This window comes from Macaca fascicularis, chromosome 12 (assembly GCF_037993035.2).
Source record: "Macaca fascicularis isolate 582-1 chromosome 12, T2T-MFA8v1.1".
In the NCBI taxonomy this organism is placed as follows: Eukaryota; Metazoa; Chordata; class Mammalia; order Primates; family Cercopithecidae; genus Macaca; species Macaca fascicularis.
In genome coordinates, this window is record NC_088386.1 from 61,077,235 (window position 1) to 61,102,344 (window position 25,110).

Genomic DNA, 25,110 nt, shown 5'->3' on the forward strand with positions numbered 1-25,110 from the left:
CTTCCAGGAGAAATAATAACAAATATAAGATGCCAGAAAAGAGCTTGATTTGACACTTGTGTCAAGACTGGATACGAAGTTATTGTCAGGTAGTGGAAGTGAAAGATGTGGGGACTTGGCCTAAGGTGGTAGTCGTGGAGATGCTGAGAAGTGGTCAGATTCAGGATGCATCTTGAAGGCAGAGCTGAAAGAAAACGCTGATTGTTTGGCTGTGGGGTGTGAGAGAAAGAGATGAACATGAATTATTGATAGGCTTTTTAAAATAAGTGTCACAGAGAGTTCCAATGCACCCTTTGCCCAGCTTCCCCCAGTGTTAACCTCTTACATAACGATAGCACACTTGTCAAAGAAAGAAGCCATCACTGGGTATCATGCTATTAAACAAGGTACAGACTCTTCAGATTTCACATTTTACCCATGAATATTCTTTTTTTGATACAGGATCCAATCAAGGATACCACACTGAATTCGGTCATCATTTTGTGATGATCTGTGACAGTGCTTGTCTTTCCTTGTTTTTTATTATCCTGATTTTTTGAAGAGCATGAGTAGACATTTTTTAGAATGTTCTTCAATCTTAGTTTTCTCTGATATTTTCTAATGATTAGATTTCGGGTAAGGGTTTTTTGGAAGAACACCAGAGAAGTAAAGTACTCTTCATATTGAATCGTATCAGAGATATATAATATCAGCATGATGTATCACTAGTAATATTCACATTAGTCAGTTGGTTGAGATAGTGTCTGCCAGATTTATCCACTGTAGCATTACTGTTTTTATTTCTTATGCTCTGTTTTTTTGAAACAACTAACCAAACCCAGTTCACAGTCAAGGTCGATGGTGGTGATAAAACTTTACTTCTTAAACGGGGATGATCTGTATATGTTCTTTGGAAACCTTTTGTAAGGAGCAGTTTTTCTCTTCTCTTTCATTTACTTGTTTACTCAGCCATTTATTTAGATCCATATAGACTCATATATGTTTATTTTTTCCTTGGGATTATAATACTACCATTAATATTTGTTGCCTAAACTGTTTCAACTCTGACCATTGAGAGCTCTTTCAGGTTTGCTGTTGTATCCTTTTGACATGCCCTGGTCTATCTTACTTTTCTTCTTCCTTACTTTCTGGTATTATACAATGTTTCAGGCTCATCTTGTATTTCCTCTTTCCTGGACCTAAAATCAGCCATTTTCACTAAGGAGCTAGGTTTTAATAGAGCACTTTAGTAAATGATGATGCCATTTCCTGACATGAGGAAGCCCAGAGAGGGTAGAAGCCTGGAGTATGTGTCTTCTGTCCTTTGTTCCTTATTACCTATTATTGTTATTTTTTGGACATACTATGTTTAAGAAGCGTATTGGCCATTCAAGTGGAGTTGCAGAATAGAGTAAACAGTAGATATGAGTCTAAAGCTCAGAGAAGAGGTTCAGGTTAGAGATCTAAATTTTAGATTCATCATAAAGACATGGGATTGGGTTTGATTTCCTTGGACAGTATTAGAGAAGTCTCAGAACTGAATCTGCTAAAGGATGTAGAGTTCAGGAAGAATAGAAGAAATCAGGCAAAGAGGTTGAGAAAGATCAACAAATGAGGTAGGAAATAAGCTAGGAGTGTGTAGTATCCTAGAAGCCAAGTGAAGAAATACGTCACGAAAGGGAAAGTGATTATCAGAGTCAAGTTCTGTTGAGAGATTGAGGAAGATAATGACTGAAAACTTACCATTGGATTTGGCAATATTCCAGTTCACTGCTGACCTCGATAAGTGTCATTTCAGTAGAGCGGTGGTAATGAAGCCTAATTGAGAGGAATTCAATGTAGAATTGCAGCTGAGGAATGGAGAATGCACTCTTTAAAAAAGTTTTTTTAAAAAACAGAGCAAAGAATTAGGGTGATAGTGAGATGGGGAGCTGATGAAAAAGAAAATAATGATTTTAAGATGGGAGACATTAGAACATATCTGCATACAAATGGGCATAATCTAGTAAAATGGAGAAAAATGATGATGTGGAAGAGAGAGGGTATAATTGAAGTCGTGAAAACCTAAGTTGGTGCGAGGAAATGGAACCTAAGTCTTAAGAGAAGGGGTTGGCCTTAGGGAGGAGAAGGATGTTTCTTCATCATAACATGACTGAAGACAGACTACGTGATCACAAATTCTAAGTGTATAGAGGATGCAGTGATAGAAAAGGGAGGAAGTTGAACTGTGGCTCTTTCCATTTTCCTAGAAGCAGTATCATGAACTGGGAGTGAGGAGGTGGGAAGGAATGTGGGATGGCTGAAGAGGCAAAGGTGCCTCTTTGAGCAATGTCATAGAGCCAAGGCATGAATTACCAAGGAAAGTGTGATAAGATTGCCAGACACTACGGGGGATCCACTTTTGTTTGTGGTCATATACCAAAAGTTATGTCAATAACACAGTATCCTACATTTTCTCTAGTTGCAGTCATCTGTTTAACTTCTAGGGGACAGGTTCATAGCAGGAGGAGAACTGAATTTAATCGGGTGGGTTTTTTGGTCACACTAGTTTGAAGAAGAGAGAGAGAAAGGCCTTGGAGGTGAGTGTGTGTGCAAGAGAGAGACTATCATGATGAATAATGGACTCTAAATTCAGTAAGTGAGGAAGTATGGACATTTGTGGAATGAGTGAAAAATGTGTTCAGGTCAAGAAAAGTTTTTATTAGTGAATACATGATTTAAGTAATGTGGAGACCTATGTTATAAAGCTTCTGTAAGGCTTTATACCCTGTTGTTTTTATTTACCTTTTCCAGTGGTAGAACTTGAAACATGCTTTTCAATCCCTTGTATGGTAACCTGTCTAGTCTAGTTTGTACCTCTTCTAGGGCCAGTCTTACCAATTTATAATTTTCTGGAAGATCATCTATTTCCTTAAGTTTTATAATTTTTACCTAAATTGTCACCTAGATTCTCTTATAATTCTAGCAGATTTCCAGAAATTGTAATACCTCTTCCTATGCCTTTAAATAGAGAATTATTACCTGAACAATTTTAGAAAATTGTTTGCACATTTTTGAACACGGGGGATTGAATGGAAGAATCCCATGGTGACCACCTCATCTATAAATAGTCTAAGATTAATTTGGTTATCTTGTCCACTTTACTGAAATAGAATGACTAAGTACTATTATTCTTTTGGAAACATTTTTTGTCATGTAATAATGTTTCTTATATTTCAACATATGTGAAAACAATGGAAATTCATTTTTGTTGTTTGGTAGACGAATCAATTATGGACTGCATATATTTTTGTTAGCTGTACTTCAACATGTAGGTGAAGGTATAAAATTGGAGTGGTATTGATATTTTAAAAAGAATTATAAATATAATTAACATGACAGTCAGTGAAGTTTCTTCTCTTAAAAAGATAGGGTCAGCTGCACGTGGTGGCTCATGCCCGTAATCCCAGCACTTTGGGAGGCCAAGGTGGGTGGATCACGAGGTCAGGAGATCGAGACCATCCTGGCTGACACGGTCAAACACCATGTCTACTAAAAATACAAAAAAATTAGCTGGGTGTGGTGGCACGCACCTGTAGTCCCAGCTACTTGAGAGGCTGAGGTAGAATTGCTTGAACCCGGGAGGCAGAGGTTGCATTGAGCTGAGATCGCACCACTGCACTCCAGCCTGGGTGACAGAGCAAGACTCTGTCTCAAAAAGAAAAAAGAAAAATAGGGTCAACTCTACATAGAAGATTGTTCTCTCCTGCTAGATTTCTTTGCCCCAGGCCCTTTGCTCTGTCAGGAAGCTGCCCTTCAGAGTAAATGACACTTGTGCTGGTTATAGGCATATTAATTATGCAATGCTGTATTCTGAGATGCAATTGCAGATGCAATTAAACTATTTCACTGAACTTAGAAGTTTTATTATCACTTGAGAACATCAGACAATTACTCCACTTGTGTTCATAGACCATCATTCCCTTTTGACGTTTTTAGGCTGTGATGTGTGCCAAGCTTCCAGACATGCAGAAGTCATCAACTTAGACATCTCAAATTCTGTGATTCTGACAGGAACAGATATATTCTCAAAACCCCAGCATTGGCAAAAGAGATTTTTTTAAAGGCAGGAACAAGATGACAGCCTTTCAAACAAGTTCTGTTTCTTTATAGCTTATCATTGAATCACCTATTAAAAATATTACAAGTGATTTTATAGTTTAGTCAGTGCTATCATTGGGACGAGACCTTCAGTGATCTCGGTGCAGGCTGGCTTGGCTCCTGATTGAAACATGCCAACAACAGCTATGTGCCTCACTGACCTACTAAAGGTACCCTTTTAGATAAAAAGTTGAAAACATGGAAGAGTGCCTTGACCATTGCCAAACAAGATGGCAGCTGGGATTTGCAGGACAATTTGCAGTGATTTCCATGGGCAACCAGGAAGCTAAAGAGGCTGGAACAAGGAGGTGTCTTTACTTTCCCCACCAGCATTGCAATATTGAAGGAATTTCCACAAGTTAAAAAACTGGTTCTAGGTGACTTTCTCAATTAAGCCCCAAATATTAGAAAAGAGCAGATGTGATTTATAAGTGTTAGATGCACATTTCTAAATGATGATATGGGTTTATGTCTGTCTTATTTTTCATAAAACTTACAATCAGATATCTGACCCTGGGCTTCTTTAAATGAGCATAACAAAGTTGTTTGAAGACAAATGATGTTATATTTATATAAGTATACATTTATCAGTCTTCTACAAGTTTTAAACTCCTCAAACACTTTTCATAGTACCAGGAATGATTATATTTATCCTTGAATCAGCCATAGAGGACATTTGTCCCTGCTAAGCCCGACCATAGGGTGAGGATCCCACTCATAGGTGGTATGAAAAGGCAGTGTTGAGGCTATCCAATGTGCTTGTGATCACCTCATAAAGATAGGATTCCAGGAAAAATGGCAGTTCCCGTTGATCTTTTGTGATGTGCCCAGGGATCCTGCAAGGGAAGAGTAGCTGCCCCTTAATCTTCCTGAGGTACATTACATCCCTGGATGATTCCTCTACAAAGTTGCCTCAGGGTGAGCACTGTCGATCTTAGCACAACTTTTAAAATTCTGTCTGTCACATGTGTGCACACATACTTTTGTTTTAACACAGTCTTACACAGCTGGTGTCCCCAAGTCACATCCACCCAGCACAGGGGCTAAACTGGAATGGTCGCCTGCATCGACTACTGTGCATTGTACACAGAACAGGCATTGAGCACCAGATCCCCAATACTTGGACCTTTGCATTGAATATGCCATTCTTCCCAACTCCTCCTCCTCCTCCTCCTCCTCCTTCAACATTTTTTTTTAGAGGCTGGTCTTGGATTTTTGGGCTCAAGTGATCCTCCCATCTCAGCCTTCAGGGTAGCTGGGGCTACAAGGCTTGCATCCCCACACACAGTCTTCCTTTTTGGTAGACTTCCCTGTAGTGGCTTCACTGGCCTCAGTTAGGGTCAGTTTTATGCATAAGATTTATTTTTATATCCTTTACTTTCAAACAGGTTAGCGTTTGAATCCCTTTCTTCTATAGGCCAGGGTACCTTTGCCTCTGTCTAAATTATAGGTTAATTACAGATATGTGGCTGGGCATTGTGGCTCACGCCTGTAATCCCAGCACTTTGGGAGGCCGAGACGGGCGGATCACGAGGTGGGAGTTTGAGACCAGCCTAGCCAACATGGTGAAACCCTGTCTCTACTAAAGATACACAAAAAAATTATTAGCCAGGCATGGTGGCGCATGCCTGTAATCCCAGCTACTGGAGGCTGAGGCAAGAGAATCGCTTGAACCTGGAGGCAGAGGTTGCAGTGAGCGAAGATCAGCCATTGCACTCTAGCCTGGGTGACAGGGCGAGACTCCGTCTCAAAAAAAAAAAAAAAAAAAAAAAGATATGTAAATTTAGATCACTAGATTTCTCAATATTTTTGCTTTCCTCAATAGAATATCTTAATGCCTAAAGAAAGACTTTTATTTATTTGGCTGTCAAATACAATTATGTTTTTGAATTTCAACTTTAATAATGGGTAGTCAAAAAACCATAATTTTCTTCTTAGATTTAGTTACAGATCACTAATATAGTCAGTTTTCTTATTTGTAAAATAGGGAGCTTGAATGAAATAGCATCCTCATTTTCTTTTTATGGCAGCAGAAACTTTTATTTTATTTCTAGGATGAAATTTTAAATTGTATCTTAATAAGAAATTACATTTATAGGGAAGTTATTTTCACTAACAAGAAAAGTTGACTTTAAATTATGAATGCTATTTATAGACATATTCAACTCAACATCTAATTTAATTATTTTGTTTTAGTTGCAAATATCTTTTCTTTTCTTTTTTTTTTCTTAAGACTTCTTCTTTTTTTTTTTTTTTTTTTTTTTTTTTTTATTGAGACAGGGTCTTGCTCTGTCACCCAGGCTGGAGTTCAGTGGCATGATCTTGGCTCACTGCAACCTCCGCATCCTGGATTCAAGAAATTCTTGTGCTTCAACTGCCCAGGTAGCTGGAATTACAGGTGTGTGCCACCATGCCCCGTTAATTTTTATATTTTTAGTAGACCAAGTTTTACCATGTTGGCCAGGCTGAAACCCCTGAGCTGAAATGATCTGCCCGCCTTGCCCTCCTAAAGTGCTGGGGTTACAGGCATGAGCCACTGTGCCTAGCCACAAATATTTTCTAACTTTTTAAAGTCTATATTCAGTGGACACAAAGAGAGGTCTGTTTGTGTGCTTGCTTGCTGCTTGCTTGTTGGTTTTTAATTTCTTCGATTGTAATCTCAGGATATGCATCTTTAACAGAGAAAACAGGGAAAGCTCCATTCTTAAATGTTCCTCAAAATAAGTGCAAAGGATGATCCAAGTTATATCTTCAGTGGTCTTCAGTATGCCATCATTTGAATGTGTAATGTTCTCAATAGAATTTTAAGATATTTAAAATTATACCTAAAATTGTACAGCAAGGTGACTATAGTTAATGATGCCATATTGTATTTTTGAAAAATGTAAACAGAGAGGTTGCTGTATACTCTCACCACAAAAATGATAACTATATGAGGTAGTATAATTTATTAATTAGCTAGAATTAGCTATTCCATAATGCATTATACTTAAAAACATGTTGTAAATGATCAAAACATACAATGTTATCTGTCAATTTTTTAAAAATCTAAAAATCATTAAAAATAACAGAATTGAGTTTTGATTACATTTTTCTGAGGTTTCTTAAGTTCATCTACCAAATCTGGGGTTACTCAGAACCAAACTGACTCAATAACCTCTATTAGCACTGTAATTCCAATCACAATTTGATATTTCTGTGCTATTGTTGTATCACAGATAATCCAGTTTATTCCAGATCCTTATTTCAGCATATCTATGTAGATATTGATAAAGTTTAAAGGAAAAAAGCGAATCCTGGAGGCACAATTTGCCTGAGACAAATTTTTTTCTTAAAGATTGTGGTATTTTGTTTGTTCAAATTACAGCAGCATAAGTTGCTTGTGTAGGGTATTTGTTCATTCAAGTAACGTATTTGTAGAATTTCTACACTAGCTATTGTCATTGGCTATGATCAATGATAGCTCTGTTCTGCCTACTATGGAAACACAATAAATGAACAAGCTTCTCTACCTGATTTTTAAAGAAAATTTTTACATTTTTATATGGACTTGGTAATATTACCTTAACATACAAGAGTAGAAAATTCATTAGTGATTTAGAAAAAGTGATTATATACATTCAGTCTGGGTAAATAAAAAGTATGTATCATTACTGCCCAGTTTCATCTCTCTAAATTGTTGCACTAATCACTTCTAATTATGGCACTGTAATTTTAAAGAACAACATTTTTGTTAATGTATGTCATTTTAGAGAATATTTTGTATATTTTCTTAAAGTCTAAGTTATCTTAAATCATGAATATATAAATATTTGAGTTAATTTTATAATGAAATAGTTTCCATTAAGCAAATCAAACAAATCAAGAACTGTAACATATTCATTGTGATTTTTATTGACTATCAAAAGCTACAACATTTTGGTTGATTTCCCTGGATTTTTGTGTGTTTTGAAGATATGAATCTCCTAAAGACTAGAAAGTTGCTTAAGTCTAGTGTAATGCTGCTTAATAGAATGGATATATCTTTAACTTATTGTCCCAAATAGTATTTGTTGATTGAAACCAGACAAACAAATGAGTTAAACCATGTATGGATCGTTAGAAATTTACGACATTGTTCTAAGAAGAATATTCTTTGTTTGCTAAATTATATACTATATGATTATTCAGTTCTATATTTAAAACTACACATAGTTTAAGATTTCTATTGATTTTCTCCTATGTAATCATGATGTTGGCACCTTTAGTAAGTTTACTCTTTGAAAACATAACCTTGTGTAACATGCTGAAATGCATTTTCTTTTTTAAGGAAAAAATGAGGAAATATCAACAGACTGAAAATATGTTTTCAGAGGCATAGAATCTTCAGGAAAATACTGGAGTTCCTGAGATCTCAAGGTTAGCAGTTTATACATTATTATTCTCATGCTTTTACAGATTTGGGATATAATCTGTGCATCTGTTTCAAGTTTCTAATGTGCAATTGGATAATAAGGAAAAAATGATCTTACTTAAATCTGACTTAAAGTACATGTTTTAAACAAAGTCTCATTAAGATTTTTAAAAATCTATTTATATCAGACATACAGTATTTAGTTTAATTAGGCACAATAAAAAGTTGTCTTAATGGAGAACTACTGGTTATTACAATTTGCTTCTTTTTTTTTTTTTTTTTTGAGACGGAGTCTCACTGTGTTGCCCAGGCTGGAGTGCAGTGGCGTGATCTCGACTCACTGCAAGCTCTGCCTCCTGGGTTCACATTATGCCATTCTCCTGCCTCAGCCTGCCAAGTAGCTGGGACTACAGGCGTACACCAGTACGCCCAGCCAATTTTTTTTTGTAGTTTTAGTAGAGACAGGGTTTCACCATGCTAGCCAGGATGGTCTCGATCTCCTGACCTCGTGATCCGCCTGCCTCGGCCTCCCAAATATAATTTGCTTCTTTTTAAAGGGTAGCACTATTAGCATGAATTTTTCATTTCTTTTGTATCTTTGGCTGCAATATGCACACATATACACACAGTTTAGAAGGATAGCTAATCAGCAATCTTTCTGAAATTCCTTGAATTCCATTCCGTGACTTTCTTTAACTACAGCCAAATAAATAATGCTATCACTGGAAAGTGTGGCTTCAATAAAATGACAATTAATGTGAAGGAACAGGAGGATCTTGGGAATATTTTCTAAGTTGTTTAGGATGATATAACTGGAAAAGAAGAAAAAGTCTACCCATTATTAAGCAGCTTATTATAATAACAAATTAATGTACAATATTCATTTATAAGTTATAAAGGTAGGCTAAAATGGTTTAGTCCAATTAGATAGCTTGAAAAAGTAGATGATTTTTGATGTGCTCATATTGTGGGACCCAGTATCAAATATTCATAATTTTAAATTTAAAAAATGTGATCTTTTATTTTACTTGTCTTGGTCAGGCATGTCTTCAGTATCTCTATCTATTTCTCATTCTTCCAAGGGTTTATTCATTTATTTAGGACTTACCATATGCAAAGCAATGGATTAAACACTTTGGTTCTTTCTAAATGAATAAGATATGGTCCCTGTTCTCAAAAATTTCCCAACCAATGTCTTACCCAGAAATTAGTTTTACTATTAACTCAAGCAATATATAATTAAAAAGACAAGCCAGATTTTATAAGGGCATGTAATTAATTCTAAAGCTAAATGGAAATTATTTGGAGATTATTTGTATTTTCACATTATAGCTTCTATTAGCCTAGAATGCTGACAGCTTATACCAATGCAAATTTTGCTCCATTACAACCCACACTCAATGGATTTTTTTTTTTATTAAAGTAGCTCTTGAAGTACAACACAAGTAAGAAATATGAAATTCTAGGAAAGAAAAGTCTCTTGACACAACTGCAAATTTAATGTTATGGAATATAGTTGTGTAATCACCTATGAAAAGAGCAAAGGTGGCCTTGCCTCCATTTTTTAAAAATTCAAGTACATTGGATTTCTTTACTAAGCTCACCAGAGAATTAAATCATTTCCCCAATGACCTGGAAAGACTCGTAGGTTTGAAAGGGATTGAATTCTGTAAATCCGTAAGAGATCATTTGCAAATAGTAGCTAGGTGAGTACAGGGATTTGAAATGGGTGGGAGTGCAGACTCATCTTGAAATGAAGTTGCACAGCACTGTACTTCTCAATAAAACCTTTTTAAGAGGGTAGTGTCTTAAGAAGTTAATGCAAGTAAAGTAATTTAAAATAGTAAACTTCTTTTTTGAAAAACCAGTGAAGAGATCCATTGCCTCATTATGCCATTAGAGAAGGAGCCAAATTGATTTATGTAACAACCATCATCATTCAACAAATATTTGTCAAGTGCCTACTATGTGCATGGGGGTATACGGCGGATTGCTGGGGAGTGACAGCAGTGAATAAAATAAACTATTCTTGCCTGACTGGATATTACATTCTAGTGGATGGAAATAGGTGATAAAAAACAAAATTAATTATGCGTTATGTTTGATGGTTATAAGTACCATGGAGAAAAAAGAAAAAAGAAAGGGAATATAGAGTATAAGCAGAGGTAGAATTTTTAAATAAACCTCATGACTTTGCACTACGTAATTTACACAAAAGAGATAGATGCCACTTTTGTTCACATAGTACCAACTAAAAACAAGGATGATGAAATACAACACCTGATGGTAAGTTTTCTAAATCATTATTAAGATATATGTTGTAAATGCATGTAAAATAAGTTTCAATTTCATCAGAAAGAAAAAATATTATTTTTTAGAAATGATGCTACACTTACTACAAATATATGAAATGAGATAATATTAAAGAACATAGGTCTATCTATGTACATTTTTATTAAAAAATATATAGAGTTGGAAATTAAATCAATTTTGTGCAATCATTAACAAATGTGTGATCATTAACAAATGAACAAATGGGTGATTAGGGTTTTTTTATGGTAATCTGATTGGAATATTTTCATTCAATGTTTGGTTCTGAGAACAGGAGTCTGGAAATATTGAAGGCCCAAATACTCCTGCCTGTTTTCTTGGAAACCATCTATAGTTTAGAACTCATCATATAAAGTGGTGTTATCTTAAAAGTCATTCAGTCTTGACTTTACTGGTTGGAGTTGAGAGGTTTAGCTGATTTTGTATGCTGAAAAAGTAGTTATTTTGTTTTTATTGAGTTTAAGTCAATGTGAAGTAAATATCTGGCCGTGCGAATAAACAAAACAAAATTTGGATTAAGAGATTTCAAAATCTATTAAGTAATGTGATTTTTTTCCGTCTTCCAAAAGTCAGGCATTGTAAACAGTATATCATCTAAAGGACATGTGTCCAGTATTAGATTATTAAAAGAAACACAAAGTAAAGCTCATGACTGTTTAGAGGCTCTCTCTCTCTCTCTGTCTCTCTCTCTCTCTCTCTCTCTCTATATATATATATATATATATTTTTTTTTTTTTTTTTTCTTTGAGACAAGATCTCCATCTGTTACTCAGGCTGGAGAATAGTAGCAGGATCTCGGCTCACTGCAACCTCAACCTCCTGGGCTCAAGTGATTGTTCTGAGCCTCCCAAGTAGCTGAGACTATAGGCATGCACTACCATACCGGGGTAATTTTTCAAAAAGCTTTCTTTGTAGAGACAAGGTCTTACTTGTAACTCAGGCTAGAAGAGGCTCTTTCTTAATTAAATCAAATTAGAGAGTAGAGAGTGTTTATTACATACCGTATTGTGGAAAGAATTAATGGTCAGCTCTGTAAGGTTAACCACAAAGAGACAGCTTGTGAGCTTGTGTTGTCTGTTATGGGAAAGCCAAAAAAAAAGAAAAGAAAAGAAAAGAAAAGACAACTAGAGATGCAGAGGGCTGGTTGAAGGTTATGGGGGAAACAAAGACTTCTCATGCAGTATTTCTCTGTTAGGGATAGATTCTTTCCAAACCAATATTGACCTTTGTTGTACTCATCTGGAAACTTCAATGGAAAGAACTAGAAACTCTGGTTGAGGATAACTGAAACTTGACTTTTCAAAAGCAAATAGAAAACAGCATATGCTTTCTTTAAATTCCCTTGCTTTCATCCAACCTTCATTTGCTTTACAAAATTGCTAACCCAGGAATCATTTGCAACTCTGTACCACAAATCCAGTTCCCTAGGAATTTTTCCAAATAATGATTCTTCCATTCTCTCACAAACCAACACCCACATGAATTTCACATTACCTGGTATGCCCATGCTCTAGGTGGCTCTTTCTTCTCTGACCCTGTCTTCAAGTTCTCCAAGTAATTTTCTAGCATTCTTATTCTTCCATCATTCAGGCAAATAATTTAATCCAGTGTTTTCCAACTTTAGCACTATTGAGATTTGGATCCAGGTAATTCGTTATTGTGGGAGGGGAGAGCGCTGTCCTTTGCACTGTAGGGCGTTTAGCAGCATTTCTGGTACTAGATGCCATTGGCACTTCGTCTTTAGTTATGACAAACAAAAATGTCTTCAGGCATTGACCAATGTCCCCTCAGAGCAAAATTAGCCCAGATTGAGAAGCGTTGAGCCAGCCCTAGCTTCTACAATCTCAGTAAACTTCCATCCACTCTGCTACATCAACCACAAAACCTCCTGAGCACCTCCAGCATCTTATTCTCAATTAAAACAGCTCAACAAGGCCAGACATGGTGGCTCATGCCTGTAATCCCAGCACTTTGGGAGGTCGAGGTGGGTGAATCGCTTGAGTCCAGGAGTTTGAGACCAGCCTGGGCAACATGGCAAAGCCCTATCTTTACAAAAAATACAAAAAATTAGCTGGGCATAGTGGTGCGTGTCTGTAGTCCCAGCGATTCAAGTGGCTGAGGCATGAGAATCACTTGAACCTGGATGGTGGAGGTTGTGGTGAGCTGAGATCATGCCACTGTACTCCAGCCCTCCAGCCTGGGGGACAGAGTGAGACCTTGTCTCAAAAAAAGAAAGAAAGAAAGAAACAAACAAAAAACAGCTTAACAGATACACTTTAAATATCAGTTTCCCTTGCTAAAGTAAAACTCACCTCTATTTGATCATCTGTATGTTTTCATTTTCCTTTTATTTGCTTATACTTGGCCTTGTATCTAAAACATGTTTTACAAAATAATAAGACAATATAAAATAAGAAGAAATAAGGTATAAACAGGTGAAGTGAAAGGAAAAGAGTTTATTACATATGTAACCTGACTTCACCCCTAATCACTGGGGTGATTACATTGAGACTGAGCTAGCCCTTCAGTAGCATTCACCAATGTAATCAGCGGGGTGAGGTTAGGTTACAAATGTAATAAACTATTTTCCTTTCACTTCTTTTGCTTAGAATAAAATTAGACTTTTAGTGCCTTTAATCTTTCCATGTTCTGCTAGCTGTGCTTGGAAGTTTGCTTGGAAAATAGCAGCTTTCTTCCCACAGCTCTCTAGCCACTCCCTTCTTAAACAGTACCTGCAACCATGAACCCGAGCTATAGTGAATCCTTTCATGTATTCACATTCATGAGTGCTACAGGAGCAATTATACCACTCTGCAGATTTATGGTGTTCTAATCGGAGGTAGCCCCTCGATAGCATTAACTAATCCTTTCATTCTGACTGTGGTCGGCCACTATTTCAAAAGTTCATTACCCCACTCAAGCCACACAATCTCTCCCCTTCACTGTTAGTGCACCTGCTATTTTAACAAGAAAATTGAGGTCATTGTGTGGAAACTACTTGTGAATCTTTGCAATCCCCTCCAGCATCGAACGAACTAGGTCTATAAACACTTTTTCTTTCCTCTAATCTCTAAGAAGGCTCAGGAGTCCTTCCTGCCATTCAAGGCAAAGCCTATGTTTGATTTTACTTCCCATCACTGAGGCTGAGACCTTTTGCCATTAATTATTTCTTTTTTGTCCTTTATCTCCAACTTTTTCTTCCTTGCTGGCCCTTTTCCTTCAGCCATTCATGTTCTTTACACTCCTATCCAAAAAGGCAAATTGACAAACAAAAACAAACCACCTCTTTCTTCACTACCATCCAATTTCTGTCCTCTTCAACTCATTCAAGCTCTCCAAGCAGTAGTCTACATTCATTATCTCCAGTTTCTAAGATTCAGTCACTCTTCAGCACAGTGCGATCTGATTTCTAACCCCATTTAACAGAGCATGCTCTCTCTAAAGGCACAGATGACCCACAGCCCTTATCTTGACTGACTCTCTCAGGGGTATTTGACACCGTTAACTACATTTTTCTTATTTCAATCCCTAGGCTGTTGTTGCACCGCTCCCTCTTGGTTTCCCTCACATCTTGTGGATCTTTTTGTTAAGGTCCCTCTCACTGGCTCTTCTATCTCTATTCTTCCATCCAGAAAGTCATGAACCACAAACTCAAACCCCAATAGGTGGCTATAGGTAATACAAATGAGTGAAGTTGTCTAACTGAAAACAGTAAACACCATAGAGGTCAAACAACATGCCCACAAAAGTTCTTGATATTTTACTCCTATTCAAATGACAGTCCTCCCTAGAGATCCATCTTCAATCTACTGCTCTTTAGTCCTTCTTGTTCTTCCTAATCAAGCAAAGCCATTATTATGACTTTGTTAATGACATAGAGGTCAATGCCTCCAACCCTCTTCTTCAGCTAAGCTACAGAATTACAAGTTATGCTACATGTCTACGGGGTATCAATGCCTAATAAGGACACACACAAAAGCAAACATCAGAGCAGTAAAATAGAATAAAGAGAAAACCAGACGCTATATACATGCAGTCAGAAAATACACTGCCAAAATAATCATAAGTCAATGAAGAAACCCTCCAAGAAAATTCTATTAACAAACCCAGGTACAGATAATTAGTGTCTGATAAAAGAAACAATTCAAATGGGGGAGGAGGGAAGGGCTATGGCTTATTGAATAGATGGTACTAGAACAATTCTTTAACTACTTGGGGAAAAATAAGGTGTGACCTGTGCATTACGCAATATTAAAGTAAATTTAAATAAAGATTTAAAATAATATTTTAAAATATTATTGAACATTGAATAAATTCAATAGCTTATAGGTATTTATGTGACTTTGGCCTAGAAAAGTATTTAAGCAACGCAAGAAAGCCAAGTCATTTATTCGTTTTTAAACTTTTAAACAGTAAAATTCACACTTCTTGGTGTACAGTTTTGTGAGTTTTGACAGTTATACAGAGTCATGTAACTTTCACAACAATCAAAGTACAGAACAGATCCATTACTGTTCCCTGCATTTCCCCTGGTCAACTTATCCTTACCTTCATCCCTGGCAACTAATCTGCTCTAGGTCACTACAGTTTTGCCTCTTCTAGAATGTCTTATCAGTGGAACACAGATAATGTAATCTTTACCATCTGGCCTCTTTCATAATGCATTGAGATTCATTCATGCTCTTGCATGTATCCATACATTTTTCCTTAGTATTGTTAAGTAGTATTTATTTGTGTGAATGTACCATGGTTTGTTTATTCATCCATCCACTTAAAGATGTTTAGGTTGTTTAGTTTTTGGTGGTCTGGATATACTGTAAATATCCACATAGAAATTGGTGTGAGAACTGAAGTTTTTATTTATCATGGGCAAATACCCTAGTGGGATTGTGTATCACATGATAAGTGTATGTGTAGCTTTCTCAGACTGCAAAATTGTTTCCCAGAATGACAAATCATCCTAAATTTCCATCAGCAATGCGTGAGTATTCCCGTTGCTCCATGCCTTCACCAACACTTGGTATTATCAGTTTTTGTTTACTTATTTTAACTAATCTAATTATTACTCTGGTTTTAATTTGCATATTCTTAATGAGTAATAACATTGAGCATGTTTTCTTCTGCTTTTTCACCATCTGTTTGTTTTCTTTTGTGAAGTGTTAGTTCATATATTTTGCCCAAGTTATACTAAGTTGTTTTCTATTTTTGAGTTTTGAGAGTTCTTTATAAATATTCTGCATAAAATTCCTGTAGGAAATACGTGATTTGCAAACATTTTCTCTCTGTCTGTGGCATGCTTTTTCGTTTTCATGACCACGTCCTTTTAGAGTTTTAAATTTGATGAAGTCATGATATCAGTTTTTTCCTCCTGTGGATTATGATTTTTATGTTATATGTTTCTTTTTCTTCTTCTTCTTCTTTTTCTTTTTGGAGACAGAGTCTTGCTGTGTCATCCAGGCTGTAGTGCAGTGGTGCGATCTCGGCTCACTGCAAACTCTGCCTCCTGGGTTGAGCGATTCTCCTGCCTCAGCCTCCCAAGAAGGTGGGACTACAGGCATGTGACACCACGCCTGGCTAATTTTTGTATTTTTGGTAGAGATGCGGTTTTACCATCTCGGCCAGGCTGGTCTTGAACTCCTGATCTCAAGGGGCTCAACCACCTCGGCCTCCCAAAGTGCTGGGAATACAGGCATGAGCCACCACCCCCAGCCTGATGTTATATCTAAGAGGTCTTTGCTTAACCCAAGTTCACAATGATTTTCAACTATGTTTTCTTCTAAATTTATTATAATTTTATGTTTTGTATTTAATCATATGATTTATTTGGAGTTAAATTTGCATATTGTGAAAGATTGAAGTTCACTATTTTACTTATGTACTTACAGACATCCAATTTTTTTTTGTTTGTTTTTATTATACTTTAAGTTCTAGGGTACATGGGCATAACGTGCAGGTTTGTTACATATGTACACTTGTGCCATGTTGGTGTGCTGCACCCATCAACTCATCAGCACCCATCAACTAGTCATGTACATCAGGTATAACTCCCAATGCCATCCCTCCCCCCTCCCCGCTCCCCATAATAGGCCCTGGTGTGTGATGTTCCCCTTCCAGAGTCCAAGTGATCTCATTGTTCAATTCCCTCCTATGAGTGAGAACATGCAGTGTTTGGTTTTCTGTTCTTGCGATAGTTTGCTGAGAATGCTGGTTTCCAGCTGCATCCATGTCCCTACAAAGGACATGAACTCGTCCTTTTTTATGGCTGCACAGTATTCTATGGTGTATATGTGCCACATTTTCTTAATCCAGTCTGTCACAGATGGACATTTGGGTTGATTCCAAGTCTTTGCTATTGTGAATAGTGCTGCAATAAACATACATGTGCATGTGTCTTTATAGCAGCATGACTTATAATCCTTTGGGTATATACCCAGTAATGGGATGGCTGGGTCGCCTAGTATTTCTAGTTCTAGATCATTGAGGAATCGCCATACTGTTTTCCACAATAGTTGAACCAGTTTACAATCCCACCAACAGTGTAAAAGTGTTCCTATTTCTCCACATCCTCTCCAGCATCTGTTGTTTCCTGACTTTTTAATGATTGCCATTCTAACTGGTGTGAGATGGTATCTCATTGTGGTTTTGATTTGCATTTCTCTGATGGCCAGTGATGATGCGCATTTTTTCATGTATCTGTTGGCTGTATGCATGTCTTCTTTTGAGAAATGTCTGTTCATATCCTTTGCTCACTTTTTGATGGGGTTGTTTGTTTTTTTCTCCTAAATTTGTTTGAGTTCTTTGTAGGTTCTAGATATTAGCCCTTTATCAGATGAGTAGATTGCAAAACTTTTCTTCCATTCTGTAGGTTGCCTGTTCACTCTGATGGTAGTTTCTTTTGCTGTGCAGAAGCTCTTTAGTTTAATTAGATCCCATTTGTCAATTTTGGCTTTTGTTGCCGTTGCTTTTGGTGTTTTGGACATGAAGTCCTTGCCCATGCCTATGTCCTGAATGGTATTACCTAGGTTTTCTTCTAGGGTTTTTATGGTTTTAGGTCTAACATTTAAGTCTCTAATCCATCTTGAATTAATTTTCGTATAAGGAGTAAGGAAAGGATCCAGTTTCAGCTTTCTACTTATGGCTAGCCAATTTTCCCAGCACCATTTATTAAATAGGGAATCCTTTCCCCATTTCTTGTTTTTCTCAGGTTTGTCAAAGATCAGATGGCTGTAGATGTGTAGTATTATTTCGGAGGCCTCTGATCTGTTCCATTGGTCTATGTCTCTGTTTTGGTACCAGTACCATGCTGTTTTGGTTACTGTAGCCTTGTAGTATAGTTTGAAGTCAGGTAGCATGATGCCTCCAGCTTTGTTCTTTTGACTTAGGATTGTCTTGCCAATGCGGGGTCTTTTTTGGTTCCATATGAACTTTCAAGCAGTTTTTTCCAATTCTGTGAAGAAAGTCATTGGTAGCTTGATGGGAATGGCATTGAATCTATAAATTACCTTGGGCAGTATGGCCATTTTCACGATATTGATTCTTCCTATCCATGAGCATGGTATGTTCTTCCATTTGTTTGTGTCCTCTTTTATTTCACTGAGCAGTGGTTTGTAGTTCGCCTTGAAGAGGTCCTTTACATCCCTCGTAAGTTGGATTCCTAGGTATTTGATTCTCTTTGAAGCAATTGTGAATGGAAGTTCATTCATGATTTGGCTCTCTGTTTGTCTGTTACTGATGTATAAGAATGCTTGTGATTTTTGTACATTAATTTTGTATCCTGAGACTTTGCTGAAGTTGCTTATCAGCTTAAGGAGATTCTGGGCTGAGACGATGGGGTTTTCTAAATATACAGTCATGTCATCTGCAAACACGGACAATTTGACTTCTTCTTTTCCTAACTGAATACCCTTGATTTCTTTCTCTTGCCTGATTGCCCTAGCCAGAACTTCCAACACTATGTTGAATAGGAGTGGTGAGAGAGGGCATCCCTGTCTTGTGCCAGTTTTCAAAGGGAATTTTTCCAGTTTTTGCCCATTCAGTATGATATTGGCTGTGGGTTTGTCATAAATAGCTCTTATTATTTTGAGATACATTCCATCAGTACCGAATTTATTGAGAGCTTTTAGCATGAAGGGCTGTTGAATTTTGTCAAAGGCCTTTTCTGCATCTATTGAGATAGTCATGTGGTTTCTGTCTTTGGTTCTGTTTATATGCTGGATTACGTTTATTGATTTGTGTATGTTGAACCAGCCTTGCATCCCAGGGATGAAGCCCACTTGATCGTGGTGGATGAGCCTTTTGATGTGCTGCTGGATTCGGTTTGCCAGTATTTTATTGAGGATTTTTGCATCGATGTTCATCAGGGATATTGGTCTAAAATTCTTTTTTTTGTTGTGTCTCTGCCAGGCTTTGGTATCAGGATGATGTTGGCCTCATAAAATGAGTTAGGAAGGATTCCCTCTTTTTCTATTGTTTGGAATAGTTTCAGAAAGAATGGTACCAGCTCCTCCTTGAACCTCTGGTAGAATTTGGCTGTGAATCTATCTGGTCCTGGACTTTTTTTGGTTGGTAGGCTATTAATTATTGCCTCAATTTCAGAGCCTGCTATTGGTCTATTCAGGGATTCGACTTCTTCCTGGTTTAGTCTTGGGAGAGTGTGAGTGTCCAGGAAATTATCCATTTCTTCTAGGTTTTCTAGTTTATTTGCGTAGAGGTGTTTATACTATTCTCTGATGGTAGTTTGTATTTCTGTGGGGTCAGTGGTGATATCCCCTTTATCATTTTTTTATTTGATTCTTCTCTCTTTTCTTCTTTATTAGTCTTGCTAGTGGTCTATCAATTTTGTTGATGTTTTCAAAAACCCAGCTCCTGTATTCATTGATTTTTTGGAGGGTTTTTTGTGTCTCTATCTCCTTTGGTTCTGCTCTGATCTTAGTTATTTCTTGCCTTCTGCTAGCTTTTGAATGTGTTTGCTCTTGCTTCTCTAGTTCTTTTCATTGTGATGTTATAGTGTCAATTTTAAATCTTTCCTGCTTTCTCTTGTGAGCATTTAGTGCTATAAATTTCCCTCTACACACTACTTTAAATGTGTCCCAGAGATTCTGGTATGTTGTATCTTTGTTCTCATTGGTTTCAAAGAACATCTTTATTTCTGCCTTCATTTCGTTATGTACCCAGTAGTCATTCAGGAGTAGGTTGTTCAGTTTCCAGGTAGTTGAGCGGTTTTGATTGATTTTCTTAGTCCTGAGTTCTAGTTTGATTGCATTGTGGTCTGAGAGACAGCTTGTTAAAATTTCCGTTCTTTTACATTTGCTGAGGAGTGCTTCATTTCCAACTATGTGGCCAATTTTGGAATAAGTACGATGTGGTGCTGAGAAGAATGTATATTCTGTTGATTTGGGGTGGAGAGTTCTGTAGATGTTTATGAGGCCCGCTTGGTGCAGGGTTGAGTTCAATTCCTGGATGTCCTTGTTAACTTTCTGTCTCGTTGATCTGTCTAATGTTGACAGTGGGGTGTTGAAGTCTCCCATTATTATTGTATGGGAGTCTAAGTCTCTGTAAGTCTCTAAGGACTTGCTTTATGAATCTGGGTGCTCCTGTATTGGGTGCATATATATTTAGGATAGTTAGCTCTTCCTGTTGAATTGATCCCTTAACATTAGGTAATGGCCTTCTTTGTCTCTTTTGATCTCTGATGGTTTAAAGTCTGTTTTATCAGAGACTAGGATTGCAACCCCTGCTTTTTTTTTTTGTTCTCCATTTGCTTGGTAGATCTTCCTCCATCCCTTTATTTAGAGCCTATGTGTGTCTCTGCATGTGAGATGGGTCTCCTGAATACAGCAAACTGATGGGTCTTGACTCTTTATCCAATTTGTCAGTCTGTGTCTTTTAATTGGACCATTTATTCCATTTACATTTAAGGTTAATATTGATATGTGTGAACTTGATCCTGTCATTGTGATAATAGCTGGTTATTTTGCTTGTTAGTTGATGCAGTTTCTTCCTAGCATCGATGGACTTTACAATTTGGCATGTTTTTGCAATGGCTGATACTGCTGATACTGGTTGTTCCTTTCCATGTTTAGTGCTTCCTTCAGGATCTCTGTACGGCAGGCCTGGTTGCTTGTCTGTAAAGGATTTTATTTCTCCTTCACTGATGAAACTTAGTTTGGCTGGATATGAAATTCTGGGTTGAAAATTCTTTTCTTTAAGAATGTTGAATATTGGCCCCCAGGCTCTTCTGGCTTGGAGAGTTTCTTCCGAGAGATCTCCTGTTAGTCTGATGGGCTTCCCTTTGTGGGTAACCCGACCTTTCTCTCTGGGTGCCCTTAACATTTTTTCCTTCATTTCAACTTTGGTGAATCTGACAATTATGTGTCTTGGAGTTGCTCTTCTCGAGGAGTGTCTTTGTGGCGTTCTTTGTATTTCTTGAATTTGAATGTTGGCCTGCCTTACTAGGTTGGGGAAGTTCTCCTGGATGATATCTTGACGAGTGTTTTCCAACTTGGTTCCATTTTCCCCCTCACTTTCAGGCACACCAATCAGACGTAGATTTGGTCTTTTCACATAATCTCATATTTCTTGGAGGCTTTGTTCATTTCTTTTTCCTTTTTTTCTCTAGACTTCTCTTCTCGCTTCATTTCATTCATTTGATCTTCGATCATTGATACTCTTTCTTCCAGTTGATCAAGTCAGTTACTGAAGCTTGTGCGTTTGTCATGTGTTTTTATTTCTGTCAGTTCGTTTATGGCCTTCTCTGCATTGATTATTCTAGTTATCCATTCTTCCATTCTTTTTTCAAGATTTTTAGTTTCTTTGCTCTGTGTACGTAGTTCCTCCTTTACCTTTGAGAAGTTTGATCGACTGAAGCCTTCTTGTCTCAACTCGTCAAAGTCATTCTCCATCCAGCTTTGATCCATTGCTGGCGATGAGCTGTGTTCCTTCGGAGGGGGAGATGTGCTCTGATTTTTTGAATTTCCGGCTTTTCTGCCTTTCTTTTTCCCCATCTTTGTGGTTTTATCTGCCTTTGGTCTTTGATGATGGTGACATACTGATGGGGTTTTGGTGTGGGTGTCCTTTCTGTTTGTTAGTTTTCCTTCTAACAGTCAGGACCCTCAGCTGTAGGTCTGTTGGAGATTGCTTGAGGTCGACTCCAGACACTGTTTGCCTGGGTATCAGCAGCAGAGGCTGCAGAAGATAGCATATTGCTGAACAGTAAGTGCTGCTGTCTGATTCTTGCTCTGGAAGCTTTGTCTTAGGGGTGTACCCTGCCATGTGAGGTGTGAGGTGTACGGTCTGCACCCATCTTCTCTGTCACTCATGCTGGGAGCCGGAGGCTGGAGCTGTTCCTATTTGGCCATCTTGCTGATCCAATTGTTTAATCACTTTTTAATAAAAGACTGTTTTTTATCCACTAAATTAACTTTTCATTTTTGTCGGAAAATCAATCACATTTGTGCAGGTATATTTCTGGTCTCTCTATTGTGTCCGATTGATGTATGTATTTGTATGTTTTCTATTATCACACTGTCTTTATTACAGTAGCTTTACAGTAAGTCTTGAAATCAGGTAGTGTGAGTCCTCTTCTTTTACAAAATTACTTTGGTATTCTAATTCCTTTGTATTACACTGTGAATTTTAGAGTCAGCTTGTTGATATCTACAAAAAAGCCTGCTGAGATTTTGATTGGAAAATTCATTTATGCACATTGGAAAATCCTCTGAATTCTATTTTCAAAATAAAACACTTGAAAAAATGTTTACTGCATATATGATACAAATGGCCAATATTAGTAAAATATGGAGTATTATTAGATATCATTAAAAATAAATATGAATCTCATTAGGATAATTGGCAAAGGCTTGTGAGAGCATTTCGCAAAAAAGTCCTGATGACCTCTAAACTTAAAAATTAAAAGACTCAACATAATTAGGAATCAAAAACTTTTGCTTTATAATGGTCATCTGCAAATATAAAGCTTTGGGAAACAATATAGAATATTGACAGAGCATCACTGTTAAGGCCTTATTGAACTTTGAGTATATCCCACTGTCCAATTATCTGTGAGGATTTAGGCAAACTGCTGAAACTTTACTGATGTTCAGGTACTTCATCAACAAAGTGGACATAGAGTCTGGCACATTGTAAACACTCAATGTAGGCTATCATAAATACATTCAGCACTGATGAGGATGTGGAGAAATGGACCATATCATACTACAGAGATGGGCCAAGAATTTGGTTCAACTTTTCTAGGTGACTATTTGTCATTATGTATCATAAAATCTTAAAAGTCTGCATACTCTCTGACTTAGGAATTCCAAATATAAAAAAAAATTAATGCAATAATTATGAACACAAAGCAATGTGTACAAATGTGTTTATTGAGATAATATTTAAAGTAATAAAATGGGAAACATTTGCATGTCCAAAAATGAGGAAGTCATTAAATAAATTATTAAATATCTATGCAAAGTAAACCTTCTGAGGTATTAAATAAAGGTGTTTTCACAGCATATTTTATTATTAGGGAGCTACCTGAAATATACATATAAGTGAAAAATAAGTTTATGAAAATAGTATTTAAAGTATGATGCTATTTGTACCTTTTTTTTTTTTTTTTTTTTTTTAGACAGAGGCTCCCTCTGTTGCCCAGGCTGGAGTGCAGTGGCATGATCTCAGCTCACTGCAAGCTCCACATCCCAGGTTCATGCCATTCTCCTGCCTCAGCCTCCCGAGTAGCTGGGACTACAGGTGCCCACCACCATGTCCAGCTAATTTTTTGTATTTTCAGTAGAGATGGGGTTTCACCATGTTAGCCAGGATGGTCTCGATCTCCTGACCTCATGATCTGTCCTCCTCGGCCTCCCAAAGTGCTGGGGTTACAGGCGTGAGCCACTGTGCCCAGGCACTATTTGTACTCTTAAATGTTGTATGTGCATGTAAGAAAGGATGATTATATATGTACACACACATAAATGTCACACACACGTGCATAAATTAAAAGCGGTATGTCTGGATGGTTGGATACAGATTAGATTTATTGCCTTCTTGGTATTTTTCAGTAGGCTCCAAATTTCCTGAAAACACATCTAATTATTATTTTTAAATACATGTAAAGTATAGAATATGAAGGGATGGACAACCGTAAACAACATAAAGAGATAAATGGCCAACTACTTAAAGTATGTTTATTTCATAGATGACAGCAGAATTTGAGTAGCCTTATTATTTAAGGACATCCACAAATTAATGAGAAGATCAACAAGACCCCAGTAGAAAAATGGGCTAAAAGAAATGATAGGGCAATAGAAAGAGAGAGAGAGAGAGAGAGAGAGAGATATTAGAGAAAGAGCGAGAAAGGAGAGGGAGAGGAGGAAGAGCTAATAAACTATTTATACTAAACAATAGTCAAAGAAATGGAAATAAAATGATATAATATTATGTCTATCAAATTAGCAAAGTTATTTTGTTACATATTTGTTTCACCATCATATACTGTTGATAGAAATGTTAAGTCCTTTGCCTATCTTTTAATCAGGTTTTTTGTTTTTTAGCTATTGAGGTTTTTGAGTTCCTTATATATTTTGAATATTAACTCCCTATCAGATGTTTTGATTGCAAATATTATCTCCTAATTTGCAGATTGTTTCTTCATCCTATTAATTGCTTCCTTTGCTGTGCAAAACTTGTTAGTTTGATATAATTTCCTTTGTCTACTTTTGCTTTTATTGCTTGATCTTTTAGAATGAAATCCAAAAAATCATTGCCTAGACCAGCGTCATGTAGTGTTTTCCTATGCTTTCTTCTAGTACAGTTACTGTTTCAGGTCTTAGGTTTAAGTCTTTAATCCATTTTGAGTTGACTTTTGTAACTAATATGAGATAAAAGGATAAAGGTTGTTTCATGTTTCTGCGTGTGGATATCCAGTTTTCTCAACACTCTTTATTGAAGAGACTGTCTATTCCCCATTGTGTGCTCTTGGCAGCTTTGTGAAATATTAATTGATCATAGATTTTTAAATTCATTTCTCGTTTCTCTATTTTATTCCATTGGTCAATTTTTTCCATTTTTATATTAGTATCATACTGTTTTTACTATTATTTCTTTGTAATATACTTTGAAGTCAGGTAGTGATGGCAGCAGCGGGTCATCTGTAGTGGCCGCTGCTATCATGCCAGCTGCAGCAGGGAGGTGCAGCTGGGCCCACATGCTCCATGGGTCCTGCAGGAGCTGGGGACAAATGCAAACCCCATTCCTTCCAAGTTGGG

General features: G+C 36.9%; 1 protein-coding gene across 1 annotated transcript in view; it reads left to right on the top strand.

Moving 5' to 3' along the window:
• Positions 1-25,110, top strand: part of CSRNP3 (cysteine and serine rich nuclear protein 3) — a 210,754-nt gene that overhangs the window by 32,471 nt on the left and 153,173 nt on the right. Inside the window, exon 3 of the mRNA XM_005573356.5 lies at positions 8,429-8,517. The gene's annotated coding sequence lies outside the window, so the exon portion shown is untranslated. The remainder of the gene's footprint in view (positions 1-8,428; positions 8,518-25,110) is intronic.